Source organism: Bombus terrestris, chromosome 17, assembly GCF_910591885.1.
Source record: "Bombus terrestris chromosome 17, iyBomTerr1.2, whole genome shotgun sequence".
Taxonomy (NCBI): Eukaryota; Metazoa; Arthropoda; class Insecta; order Hymenoptera; family Apidae; genus Bombus; species Bombus terrestris.
In genome coordinates this window covers 11,609,695-11,624,458 of record NC_063285.1, presented here as the reverse complement: position 1 = coordinate 11,624,458, position 14,764 = coordinate 11,609,695, and positions in this window count along the sequence as shown.

The following is a 14,764-nucleotide window of genomic DNA, read 5'->3' as shown; positions in this document are numbered from 1 at the left end:
TGGCCGAAGGTCCAATGGCTGTCGAGAGTCAGACCCAGATATTTCATCCGGGTACCAACCTCGACCTCGACCCCTCCCAAACGCAGCCGGTAACCCGCCGGGGGCGTCCCGTGATCGGCCTTCTTGCACAACCACATGGCTTCCGACTTTTGCGGAGATACCTCCAGTCCCAAATCCCTGATGGCCGCGACGACGCAGGCCACTGCTAACTCCGCCAGACGGACTGTCCTACCCCACGCCGAGCCCCAGACCAGCACCAACGTGTCATCAGCGTAGCACGTCAGCGCCGAGTCGGGGGGCATTGGCGCCCGAAGTACCGCGTCATACGCGAGAACCCACAGTAACGGTCCTAAGACCGACCCCTGCGGGACCCCGCGACGCACGGCCCTCCGAATCATCCGACCACCAGGGCCGACGCAGACGATACTCCGGTCCCGCAGAAACGCCCGAACAATGCCCCGCAAATAGGTGGGCACCCGATGATATTTCAGGGCCTCTTCTATCCTCTTCCAGGGAAGGCTGTTGAAGGCGTTGATCACGTCCAGGGACACGGCTAACGCCACCCAGCCCCGCCGCTCAGCATCCAACGCCAGGGAACGAACGCGAGCTATCGCGTCGATCGTAGACCGTCCCCTGCGGAAGCCGTATTGTCCTTCACGTAACCCCGGCGCACATCGAGACAAATGCGATTCGAGGCGGGCCGCCACGATTCGCTCCAGCAATTTGCCCGCCTCGTCCAAAAGACACACCGGCCGAAAAGCGGACGCAGAGGTCGGAGGCCGACCCGGCTTCGGTAACAGGATCATCCGTCCTTCCTTCCACAGGCGGGGGAATTCGCCCCGAGCCAGGCAGCCGTCGAACAAGCGCCGCAACCTTGGGGCCAACACCCCGGCGATGTCCTTCCACAGCCGGGCCGGAACTCCATCGGGACCGGGAGCTTTCCCGACGTCAATCCTTCCGACAGCCTCAGCCAACTCCTCTTCGGATACTCCCAGCTCCGAACACCAATCCTCCGGGGGCTGCAATGATTCCTCCTCTTCCGCGGTGTCCTCCTCTTCCGCGGTGTCCTCCTCTTCCGCGGTGTCCTCGTCTTCCGCGGTGTCCGCCTCTTCCATTAGAATGGTGTTCATATTTTCATCCATGTCATCTTCCTTGTCTGGAAAAAGAGTGCCGACGACCCCTTCCAGAAACCGGGGATCCATGCACTCCGTTACCGGCGGCGCCCACGGACGGAGTTTGTTCATGACCGTCCTGTAGGGGCGCCCCCAGGGATCGGAATCAAGGGTGGCCACAAGCTCGTTCCAAGCCCGCTCCTTCGCGTTCCCAACAACCCGTTGTAGGGACCTTCGCGCCTCACGGTAGGCACCGTACAGACGAGCCACCAACTCCGCGTCATGTCGTTTTCTACGGCGTGCTCGGGTATACCGGCGCCGGTAACGGATGCACACCTCCCGTAGGCGTGCTATCTCCGTGGTCCACCAATACACTCCGCCGGCGTGACGGGGGTGGGACGCAACCCGCGGCATGCACGCGTTGCAGATCGCGCGCAAGTCTCGCCGAAGGCGGATCGCCTCAGCCTCCACATCCTCTTCGTTCGCAGACCATTTCTCGTTCATAGCGACGGCCGACGCAGCCGCCGCCATAAGATCATCGTCGCAGCCGGCAGACCCCCACCGTGGGAAGATCGTCCACGTATCCGATGCGCGACAGCGCCCCCGCGCTCCGAATGGGCAGTCGCCTGCGACACCACCAACCGCCACGTCCATTAGGATGTAGAGGTGATCCGAGAGAGTCTCCTCCTGAGACACCTCCCACCTCGAAATACGCGCAACGGCGGCGGGGCTCGCCCACGTGAGATCCACGATGGACTCACCCCGCCACGCCACGCACGTGCTCGACGACCCCCTGTTCAGAAGCCGGAGGTCGAGCGTGCCTGCCCATCCAAGCACGGCACGCCCCCTCCAGTTAGTCGCTCGCGAACCCCACGCCGTCGCATGAGCGTTGAAGTCCCCGAGGACCAAGTACGGAACGCCGCGCAAACGGATCGCGCAGGCCGCTAATCCGTCCAAGAAGGAGTAGTAATCCGCCCGGTGGATGTTGGGGGACACGTAGACGGCCACCACGGCCAGGTCGCCCCACCTCACCGCCACGAAGCCACGCCCGCGCTCGATAACCGAGCATGCGGGTCCCCCTGTCGTCCCGTTCCAGAAAACGGCGACCGTGCCACTCAAATCCTCCGCACCCCAAAACGTATCTGGTACGCGGAACGGCTCGGCTGCCACCGCCAGGCCGACGCGACGCTCCACCAGGCTCTGGAACATCAAGTTCTGAGCCCGGCGGGAGCGGTTCAGGTTAGTCTGAAGAAGCTTTATGCGCGCGAAGGCTCCACGTCCGTGGCCTCCTCCAAGCCGCTCCTCTCGCGATCGACCCGGCCGACCTCCTCTTCGTCAACTTTCTCACTTCTTCCTCCTTCTCTTCCTCTGCTGTTGTCAGTTGCCTCCGCGGGGCCAGATGTGACGGCGGTCATCGTGTCAACTCCGTTGCTGGCTTCGATATTTCCGTCCGGTTTTATTCCTTTCCTTCGGCGGGCCGGTGGCTTGCACGCCGGCGACCCCATCCGATGCGTCGCGAGCACCCCGAGGTCTGCGCACAATGGACATCGCGGAACCCGCGAGGAACAGTCTCTGGCTCGATGCCCTGATTCGCCGCACCTGTAGCACCGGTCGGAGCGGTCGATCGTCGACGCGCAATGCCGACGCACGTGATCCAGCTCCAGACATCTGAAACAATGGAGTCGGCGTGTCGGAAGGGGACGAATCCTCGCCGTGGACCAGCCCACCACTATCCTCCTCGTGCCTCCGCTATCGTCGCTTGTGCCATCCCCAGAGGTGCTGATCCTCCTGGCCGCCTTCAATGGGCAGCGAAGCCACACGGAAGTGAGACCTCGTGAGGCTCTGTGTGGCTCGCCTACAGTGACTTCGTCGGTGCGACAGCCGCCAGCCTCGGCAACGGCGGCCACCACTTCGTCGAGAGTAACAGAGTCGTCCAATCCGGTCACCCTCATTTCGGCCGTTTTTTGCGGCACGGAGATCCTGACGGAAATACCCCGGAGGACATCCGCCATGCGCTCGGCGAGGAGCGCGGCTTTACGACCTCCCTCGTCGCCGGCGATCTCGAGGATCAGGGCTCCAGTGACTGCCCTCCTAAGACGCACTTCGGCGATGCCGAGGTCAGAGAGTTTTATTTCTCGACGGACCCTCGACATCGCTTCATTGTACGTGACTCTCGAACCCTCCAGAATGGTGAGCATCACGGCGGTGCACCGAGGAATCTTAGGGAGCCTAGACTCAGTTTTCATGGAGCACGCGGCAGTGCGCGACCTCGCGTTTACGACAAACTGCCCAGAATCCCTCGCACCTCGTCCTGTATTTATCTGTTTCCTTACATCTCCTGTTCCTTTCATCCTCCTTACCGTTGTACAAATTTCACCGCTCTCGCTGTCTCCTCCACCCATTTCACCGCCGATATCGAATTTCTCTTGTGTCGCAGTCACGCGGGATCGGGCGGCCATCCCGGCAAATGTGAGAGACCTCGCCGAGGCAGCAGCCTCTCTTCTCGCGTCATGAGTGTCGCAGTCGTTGTGATCTCCGAGCATCGAATATCTCGCTCGCGACAACGGCGAGAACGATGAGGACGGGCATTCGCTATTGCTGTTTCTTCTTCTTCCTATCATCGTCATACTTTTACCGTCGCTACAGCTGGTAGACGCAACTGCCATTGGAAGTGGACGCGCCTCCAACCTGTTATTTCCTCTCCTTCCTCTCCTCCTTCTATCTCTACCAACACCTCTCGGGACGACTGTGGAGAGAAATTCCATCTCGTTGGTCGACGATTCAGCCGTTGACGGCGACATGTCACCCCTCATCCACATGTTAGATATATCCGCGGTGGAGAGGGCGCTCGTTTCCGGAGGTCTCATCCGATAGTAATAATTATTACGGTGGGAATAACTGTAGGAATTATTTGGCGACAGCTGCGACGGCAGCTTCTGCCGCACTTCCTCGATCTTACGGAGGAACAGGGCCTTGAGATCTTCCAATGGATCCCGAGGCCCTGAACCACCGGGTCTGTTCACATTTCCTACACTTTCTCCTCTGCCTCCTTCGTTTCTTATATGATGTTCATTAACGTCGCTAGCCTCGCTCCCCATCTCGCCAGCACGGTGGAGACGGCTCGAGACCGACCGGGTAGTCAGGGGCGGCAATGGGGGAGGGGGGCCCATAAAGCTCGTAGGGGCAGCGGCTCCCGTCGCTTTTCCCTCCGTAGAAATCTTTAGTCCCACCGTCGTCCGTCCTCCTATTCCTCTTTCGATCGACGGGGATCTCAACATCCTCGTCATTCTCTTCATATCATCTCTCTCTCTACTCACCTTCTTCTTGTTCAACCGCTCTACCGTCTCTTGGAGGCGGCTGACCTCACTCTCCAGGAAGCGCATTCTCTCCCTCTGGCGTGCGCTTTCCTCGCGTTCTTTTCCTCTATTTTTTCTTTTCTCGTCTTCCTTCTCCTCATCTTCCACTGATATAACATCCATCCCGTCGTCGTCGCGCTCACCATCGTCACAAGGGCGGCGTTGGCGGAGTTTGAAGCCGGTCATGGTTCTCGATGTCAAAGACGATGTTGTTGTTATTGCCAAAGGTGACGATGAGACAACCGTGCGCTGTTGGAGCTCAGCGCCGGCCGCTCTTGTTTTTCGCGACGCCAGCCTCAGCCTCCGCACGAACGTACCTTTTAAGTTCTTGGAGGTCGAAGCGATCCTTTCGACCTCTTCCATCTCCCGCATTATTTCCGCTCCGAGGTCGGCGGTCGTCTGTTGCATCATCAGCGTGCTGAAATACGACAGGGACGCCAATGGTTCTGAACCGGAGGCGGTGGTGCTGGTTCCAGTAGTCTTCCTCTTCCGCTTCACGGGGGTTATCTCGACGAACGAATTCTCGTCTCCCTCGCGTTCACCTCGAACGGCGCTATTACCACCCCCATCGCCGCTGTTAATACCACCGGTACTGCACGCGCTTGGGGCAGCGATCCTCCCGCAGGAACGTTTACCCAGCGAGGGAGCAGCGGCGGCCGAGTTCGAGGAACCAGTCGACATCTGGTCATTGGATCTCCCCCGTCCGTCGATACCACCACCAACGCCACGCTGTAACGGTAGCTCGTTCCAAACGATGGACCCCGAGCCGTTGACGGTCGTCGCATCGGAATCCTCTTCAACCCTTCGTCCATTTCTTCTCACATTACTTTTCGTAACGTTCACATGCACATGTTCCTCCTTCGCTTCCTCGCCAGACTCTTGTACGCGAACGGGGGCCTGACGGTCCACCCCCGAACGGCCGCGGTTGCTTGATAACGACGCAGCGGAGCCCGCTTGACGACTCGCGTCTGCGCCGGTACTGGGGTTTCCCTCCCCTGCACCGTAAATTGTTTTCTTCTTTTTGTTGTCTATTTTCATCTTCGTAATTTTTACTATATTGTTGGTCGTCAAGGTTGTCACCGTCGAGTCCAGTCCTGGTGCCACTCACTCTTTCGCACCCCGTACCAGGCAACCTCGATAGAGAAAGAGAGAAAGACCGAGGTACGGGGTGACGGGGAGCCCCGACGAGAAGGTGAGGCGAGTGGTCTTCGACCGGCACGAGCCCGCCAACTTCTCCGAAATTCTCCGCACCGCACAACGTGTGTCCGGATATAGGCGAACATCAGATCCATCGGAGTTTCTCGGACCTACGCTATCTCGAGAACCCGTACCAGTCTCTGCTCCCCAAAAATTACTTGTTCGTCATCTGTGTATATATGTAAACTTCCTAAGAGTTCAAACGCGGATAAACAAAAGGGCTTTTTCTGTTAATGGACAATGTGACCTTATTTGTCGTTACGGATAACCGATTTGCCAAACAGTCAGTACACAGACGAACGGTTAGAGATGAAGAAGGATTTCGAACATTAGAAATAGACACGATCACAAAAAGGAAATTTTTATTTAGAGTATTGAAGATTGACAGAGGAAGAGTGGTAGTTTAGGACGTGGAAAATCGATTCTCGATTTTCAGACTTAGAATCGATCCCTAAATTATCCAAATTTGAACATTATATATATGTTGGGTTCGCATTATGATTAGTGTAGATATTACCTATCATTCCGTAGTTGGAACAAAGACTGTTTATCTGTTTGAAGGACTTTAATTAACTAAAACTTAAGATTTATAACCTGGTCCTCAGGATACCTGAACATGTACTGTGGAGATGCGTCGACATCTGGTAATCATCTTACCCGAAGGATAGAGTCTGCGTGTGGCGAACCACGAGACAGAAACCGTTGGAATGTTTACTGTCGTGTGCCGCTACAACTATTTCTTCTAAGGAGGGCTATAGAATTACTTCATGCCTTTGTTAGACAAAGTGTTCATCCCTTGACCGCGGCTGCGTTCAGCAACTGGTTGTCGCCTCGAGCCCAAGCTCATTATCACAGATCTCGAACAAATACAATCGGATTGAATGACGACAATTGCTTTATTACGGCTATGGTAGAATCTAGATTACGGTATTAAGTAGTTTTCCCAAAGTACCAAAGGGAAGGCTCCGGTATCCTTCCATCTCCGACATATATATATTACATTCGTAATAAAATATTTTATATTTCAGCAATCATGGTAACGTTAACGCTGACAAAAGGATATGTCTTGTAGCAGTATTTTCAGTAATAAACGTAGTAATAGTAATAAGGGGCGCTGAAAAAGAAACAAAGCAGTAGCCAGAAGGGCTACTAAAATTCGATCGTGTTCCACTCTATATGAACCCGATCAACAAACCGCGAGTGGAAGTGAATAATCTTGTTTCGCAACGCTAATTTACTAATAATATTTATGAAGCAGAAAATTCTCAAAATAAAACGGGACGAATGCTCCGTTATATCTGCAATATCAATTAATCTACCATTAAAAAAAAAAGAAATTCTGAAAATACCCGAAGTTTGATACACAACGCTAATAAGTATAAATTTACGCACTCGTATTTAAGCAATACGCGACACTAATAGCGACAGATCGAAGTGCAACCATTTAAGAGGTTGCCAGTGAACGATCACACTTACACAGCTCTTGCAACTGTATCGTGTGATCCAGGAACCATGTCCGACAAATACAGTCGAAGGGTTTGGGCATTTTATAAACGCAACTCTACTTAAGAAAACGCGATCATTCATTATCGCAACGATAAAAGGAAAAATAAGTAGAACTCGCGATGGAACAATATCGCAACGCTAACTCTTATAGTGAATTTAATGAAAATTACTGTTTACTAATATGAAAAAGCTACTTTAAATATTCTGATATTGCAACTTGCAGTACTATAAGATTAATTGAAAACTAACATTTTTATAATCTAATTTTAAACAATAGAAAATAGGATAAATTCTAAAAATTCATAATACAAATTGCAAAAAACAATCGCGATATCGTAATTCGCAACTCCAAAGCAAACGCGATTATCATTTTATCGCAACTCTAATTCAAACCGTAATCATTTTCTCGCCACACTAATGAAAAGCCGTGATATTATTTCGCAACTCTAATACAACCCGTAATTAATTTGTCGCAACACTAATAAGAAAAATCGCGATTTGCTCAATGGGACGATGGACCGATATATACATCGGCCAAAAAAGCAAAGACTCCACGGTTCTCACACAAACGCCCGGGCGCAAAGGTCCTACACTAGAGAAGACGTCCCGGGACGCCTCCGACACCCGAGCTTAACACATCATGCACACTCTAAGGTACGTACCTTTTTCCTGAAATCGACCGATGAAGGCTAGTGACCATTGTGTAAAACGTGATAAAACAAGTCTGAGGAAATTATATTTTTAAAACAGATATAAGTAAACTTGGAATTATAATTGCGATTGATAGCAATATTAAGAGTGTGAGTACACTTAATCATGTGGATGATATTATCAGAAATTCTAATTGTATCGAGACGTAAATTGAATCGATATATGTCTCGACATTTTTAATATTTGAAGTTTTAACGAATAAGAGAAAACGACGCAATTCCACGGCCTAACAACACACACACACACACACAATGTGGAAAATACGTCATGCACGATACACTAACACATCGTCAGTCGCTGAGAAATTATTATATTACTTAATTCTAGATCGTCGTGCCCAATGTCTTTCTCCCATTCAAGTAGCACCTGGGTACGTGAATGAGATCCTGACAATGGGCACGGAAAGGGTTAAACCTGAAAATTATTGCTTTGATTCAAAAATCTGCCTGTCGCGAAGTGTCTTCTTGCACGTAAAATTTCACACATTCTTGTACGGGAAAAAATGAATTTTAACTCATATTTTAAATTCTAGCCAAAGTGAAATAAACGAACGTGACTTAATATTGTCACGATTAATTCATTGCTTAAGATCAAGTATATTTATATCAAACAGGTATATTCGTGTACATATTTGGCATTTTCAAATATTCATACGGAATATTAACATGCATATTTATAAATAACACGAATATATTCTCAAGTGTATATGTTTAAGCTAATTATTATAATCGCGCTGTGCAAGAAGACCTATCCTAAATTAATAAATTAAAAAAAAGAATGTTACTACTCACAGGTATAAAAAATACCTGTCACCCGTGCCGATTCGGACCTTTCATCCTACGACATGACTGAGTGACCGGAGGAACAAAAATGCATGCGACTCACCGTTCGAAGCGGAGAAACAGAGGACGTACCATGGATGATGCGCTATCCCGGGGAATATCATCAGGGAGACTAACATCAGGCAGGAAATGAGTAAGGTCCAGTGGTGGAAATGGATGTTGAGAAAAATCTGTTACAGAAAAAAACACGATGAATGATTGCTGATTATTTAAAAAGTTGAAGATAATGAAAAATGGAGGTTTATTAACTTTAGTAACTTTAGTAATAATAAAGATTGATAATCTAATAAACTTTGATAAGTGTAAAAACCGAAAATTTAATATGAGAGCTTAAAATGTAGAAATTAAGAATCTAATGGTTTCTGAAATATGTTAGTCATTTGTTTAATAATTTGGTATTACGGCTTTAACATCTATTTTACTTTAATGAAAGAATAACCTCAGAAGATCCTAACCTCCTAAATTTTCAATTAAATTGCATTTCTTAATTGATAGTGTTAAAAGAAAAATATACAGAATATACATAATTCAAGTACATCAAAATTTTACTACTTTCGTGTGCGATTATTCGATCGAATTTAATCAAAACTATCATGATTTTAAAATACTGAAAAGAAACTACAGCGTACTAAATACTGACTCTACAACCGCATTGCGCGCAGTCACAAATATTCCTTAAAAATAAAGATATTTAAGACGGTGGCGGGAGGGGGTGGAAAAGAAGCGAAAAACCGATTGGACAATTTTCTTCTTTTCCCTATCGAATGTTTAATTAGAAAATACTGCTATTTTTTTACACTTAAAAAATTATAGATAATAAATTAAAAAATATATATAATAATATAATATAATAAGTATAAAAATATTACTTGAAAATTGTGATATTTCTTGATAGCGAACAAATCCTTAAGAATACCGTGAATGTAATGCAATCGTTCGTAATAATTATACTCTTTGCTATTAGAAAATATACCGCGAATTTTCATTATTAGAATATGAAAATGTTAGCAAATTAATAGATTAAAAGTTACTAATCAATATTTCAAATGTCTTAAATTAATAGTTTAAACGTTATAAATTAATGTTGTAAATGTTGTAAATGAATGATTAAAATGTTACAAATTAATGTTTTAAACGTCGTAAATTAATAACTTAAATGCTATAAATTAGTAGTATAAATGCTGTAATTTAATATTTTAAATGGTGTAAATTAACATTTTAAATGCTTTGAATCAAAAGGTCAAACGTTATGAATTAATAGTTTAAATGGTTACAAATTAATAGTAAATTGTAAGAAAAGAACAGTTGAACATTGTAAACTAATACCTTGAATGATACAAATTAATAGCGGCAATGTTATAAATTAATAATTTAATTCGTAAAAGTTTAATTCTTCGATCTGCATTGTACGGTGTTTGAAACACAACTGACATCATACGAGGATAAATGTGTTCTTTGCATACCTGTTAGTATACACGTGACAAGGTGCCAACGGTCGGTCAAACAGAAATCGTTTGCAGATAACACAAATGTACCTTTTAAATGTTGTAAATAAATGGTTTAAACGTTACAAATAAATACTGTAAATGTTATAAATTAATGATTCAAAGGCTATAAATTAACAGCGCAAATGTCGTAATTTAAAGTTTTAAATGGGGTAAATTAATATATTAAGTGTTAAAAATTGGTAGCTTAAGTGTCATAAATTAATGTTCCAAATGTTACCAATTAGCAGTTATGTTACTAATTAATGTTTTAAACGTCGTAAATTAATAACTTAAATGCTATAAATTAGTAGTATAAATGCTGTAATTTAATATTTTAAATGGTGTAAATTAACATTTTAAATGCTTTGAATCAATAGGTCAAACGTTATGAATTAATAGTTTAAATGGTTACAAATTAATAGTAAATTGTAAGAAAAGAACAGTTGAACATTGTAAACTAATACCTTGAATGATACAAATTAATAGCGGCAATGTTATAAATTAATAATTTAATTCGTAAAAGTTTAATTCTTCGATCTGCATTGTACGGTGTTTGAAACACAACTGACATCATACGAGGATAAATGTGTTCTTTGCATACCTGTTGGTATACACGTGACAAGGTGCCAACGGTCGGTCAAACAGAAATCGTTTGCAGATAACACAAATGTACCTTTTAAATGTTGTAAATAAATGGTTTAAACGTTACAAATAAATACTGTAAATGTTATAAATTAATGATTCAAAGGCTATAAATTAACAGCGCAAATGTCGTAATTTAAAGTTTTAAATGGTGTAAATTAATATATTAAGTGTTAAAAATTGGTAGCTTAAGTGTCATAAATTAATGTTCCAAATGTTACCAATTAGTAGTTTAAATGTTACAAATTAATGTTTTAAACGTCGTAAATTAATAACTTAAATGCTATAAATTAGTAGTATAAATGCTGTAATTTAATATTTTAAATGATGTAAATTAACATTTTAAATGCTTTGAATCAATAGGTCAAACGTTATGAATTAATAGTTTAAATGGTTACAAATTAATAGTAAATTGTAAGAAAAGAACAGTTGAACATTGTAAACTAATACCTTGAATGATACAAATTAATAGCGGCAATGTTATAAATTAATAATTTAATTCGTAAAAGTTTAATTCTTCGATCTGCATTGTACGGTGTTTGAAACACAACTGACATCATACGAGGATAAATGTGTTCTTTGCATACCTGTTGGTATACACGTGACAAGGTGCCAACGGTCGGTCAAACAGAAATCGTTTGCAGATAACACAAATGTACCTTTTAAATGTTGTAAATAAATGGTTTAAACGTTACAAATAAATACTGTAAATGTTATAAATTAATGATTCAAAGGCTATAAATTAACAGCGCAAATGTCGTAATTTAAAGTTTTAAATGGTGTAAATTAATATATTAAGTGTTAAAAATTGGTAGCTTAAGTGTCATAAATTAATGTTCCAAATGTTACCAATTAGTAGTTTAAATGTTACAAATTAATGTTTTAAACGTCGTAAATTAATAACTTAAATGCTATAAATTAGTAGTATAAATGCTGTAATTTAATATTTTAAATGATGTAAATTAACATTTTAAATGCTTTGAATCAATAGGTCAAACGTTATGAATTAATAGTTTAAATGGTTACAAATTAATAGTAAATTGTAAGAAAAGAACAGTTGAACATTGTAAACTAATACCTTGAATGATACAAATTAATAGCGGCAATGTTATAAATTAATAATTTAATTCGTAAAAGTTTAATTCTTCGATCTGCATTGTACGGTGTTTGAAACACAACTGACATCATACGAGGATAAATGTGTTCTTTGCATACCTGTTGGTATACACGTGACAAGGTGCCAACGGTCGGTCAAACAGAAATCGTTTGCAGATAACACAAATGTACCTTTTAAATGTTGTAAATAAATGGTTTAAACGTTACAAATAAATACTGTAAATGTTATAAATTAATGATTCAAAGGCTATAAATTAACAGCGCAAATGTCGTAATTTAAAGTTTTAAATGGTGTAAATTAATATATTAAGTGTTAAAAATTGGTAGCTTAAGTGTCATAAATTAATGTTCCAAATGTTACCAATTAGTAGTTTAAATGTTACAAATTAATGTTTTAAACGTCGTAAATTAATAACTTAAATGCTATAAATTAGTAGTATAAATGCTGTAATTTAATATTTTAAATGATGTAAATTAACATTTTAAATGCTTTGAATCAATAGGTCAAACGTTATGAATTAATAGTTTAAATGGTTACAAATTAATAGTAAATTGTAAGAAAAGAACAGTTGAACATTGTAAACTAATACCTTGAATGATACAAATTAATAGCGGCAATGTTATAAATTAATAATTTAATTCGTAAAAGTTTAATTCTTCGATCTGCATTGTACGGTGTTTGAAACACAACTGACATCATACGAGGATAAATGTGTTCTTTGCATACCTGTTGGTATACACGTGACAAGGTGCCAACGGTCGGTCAAACAGAAATCGTTTGCAGATAACACAAATGTACCTTTTAAATGTTGTAAATAAATGGTTTAAACGTTACAAATAAATACTGTAAATGTTATAAATTAATGATTCAAAGGCTATAAATTAACAGCGCAAATGTCGTAATTTAAAGTTTTAAGTGGTGTAAATTAATATTTTAAATGCTTTAAATCAATAGATCAAACGTTATAAATTAAATATTTGAATGTTGTAAATGAACAGCCAAGCATGCATCTTGGTAGATGTTTTATAAGTTATCGTAAAAAAAGATACAAAAAAAATATTAAAAAATTATGTATTCAAAGATGTAAATATATATGGATTATTAAAATATAATGTCTTTTTAAATTAATTTTTGTATAAAATCATTTTACATTACCTACAAGATACTCGTCACAAACGCGCAAAATCACCTCGAGTTGCTGACTACCTCCAACCGAAAAGGCCGTCGAGTGCGAAGGGTAGTTTAAAAGTTATAAATTAATGTTCCAAATGTTTCAAATTAACCTTTTGCGGACGAGCGTCCGCCCGAATCAAATAACTGCCCGAATCTGTTCACAGTTCCGGACAGTTATTTTGAGATGGCTGGCGTACGTCTATTTTTCTGAGCGATAATCTTATGCGTATTTGAGCATGGGTATAGTAAACTAAACAGTATTATGTTATGAAGATTATAGATCTTCAAAAATCTTATCTTCCGTTTAACGTAACGTAAACTCGCGATGCGGGATGATAGTCGAGCCAGAACAAATTTCAATCTTTCAATGGCATTGCCACATGAATTAGAAAGCTTTTTACACCTTTTTTATAATACCTTATACAGGATGCCTGAAAGTTCCAGAAAGAACATGTCCGATAGTGATAGTAGTGGTGGTGAACATTATTTTGAACTTGACAAGATAGAAGACGACGACAGTGCTTCAGACAATGGAAACGAACACCGTTCAACAATGAATCGGCTCAGATGTTTCAATATTTCTAGTAATAGTGACAATGATGATGAATTAAATATTGATGAAAATAATAATAAGCCTCGACAATGAATAACGCAAACGTTCAACCTGTATATTTTTTCAGCTGCGCGCGCCAATACCTCTCGTCCATAGCGACGCTCGCTCGTCGAGCGGCCCCTTCCGCAAAGTGTTAATAGTTTAAATGTTATAAATTAATGTTGTAATTTTACAAATTAATAGTTTAAATCTTAATTAATAAATTAATGTTTTAAATATTGTAAATTAATAATATAGGATTATTTATTCAGAAATATTAGAAATTAGGATTTCCAATGATTTCTATCCTGTATGATAAATTTATTAGATAGATGGATCTACTTACAGTGGATTAAACAGGAAACGATGGTTATTTAACCTGAACTTAATGTAGTAATACGATATAATTAAGACAATTAGATTGATAATTAATAACTCATAACTAATAATTTACAACTCATGACAATTCTGTCTCGACTCAACCTTCTCAGCTCGATTCTCGACTCGCAACTAACTACCTCCTAACGATTTGACTCTCAATTAACAACTGCCAATTAATTTGCCTTTCTCCCTTAAGCATCCCTTTGTTCTTCTCATACCCCCACCACGCACCTATTCCATAACTGTCCGCGATCATGATCACGTACGCCTTTTTCCGCGTAATCACTCGACTGAAGGACCGATGACACATTGATAGGCCGCTTGGCCCATTGAAGTTTCCCGACCCTTTCGGCCTGTTGTCACTTAGGCTTTCTCGCAACATTGTTTATAGTTCACCCGATATTTCTTAGACAATCTGTCCACGATACTACAATAGTTTAAATGATTAATAAATTAATAGTAAATTGTTAGAAAAAAATAGTTTAAATGTTGTAAATTAGTAGCTTGAATGTTACAAATTAATAACGCAAATATTATAAATTGATAATTTAATTCGAAAAAGTTCAATTCTTCGATGCTCATTGTACGATGATTAAAACACAAATAACCTCGCACGAAAGTCGTGTGTTCTTGTATACCTGTTGGTAT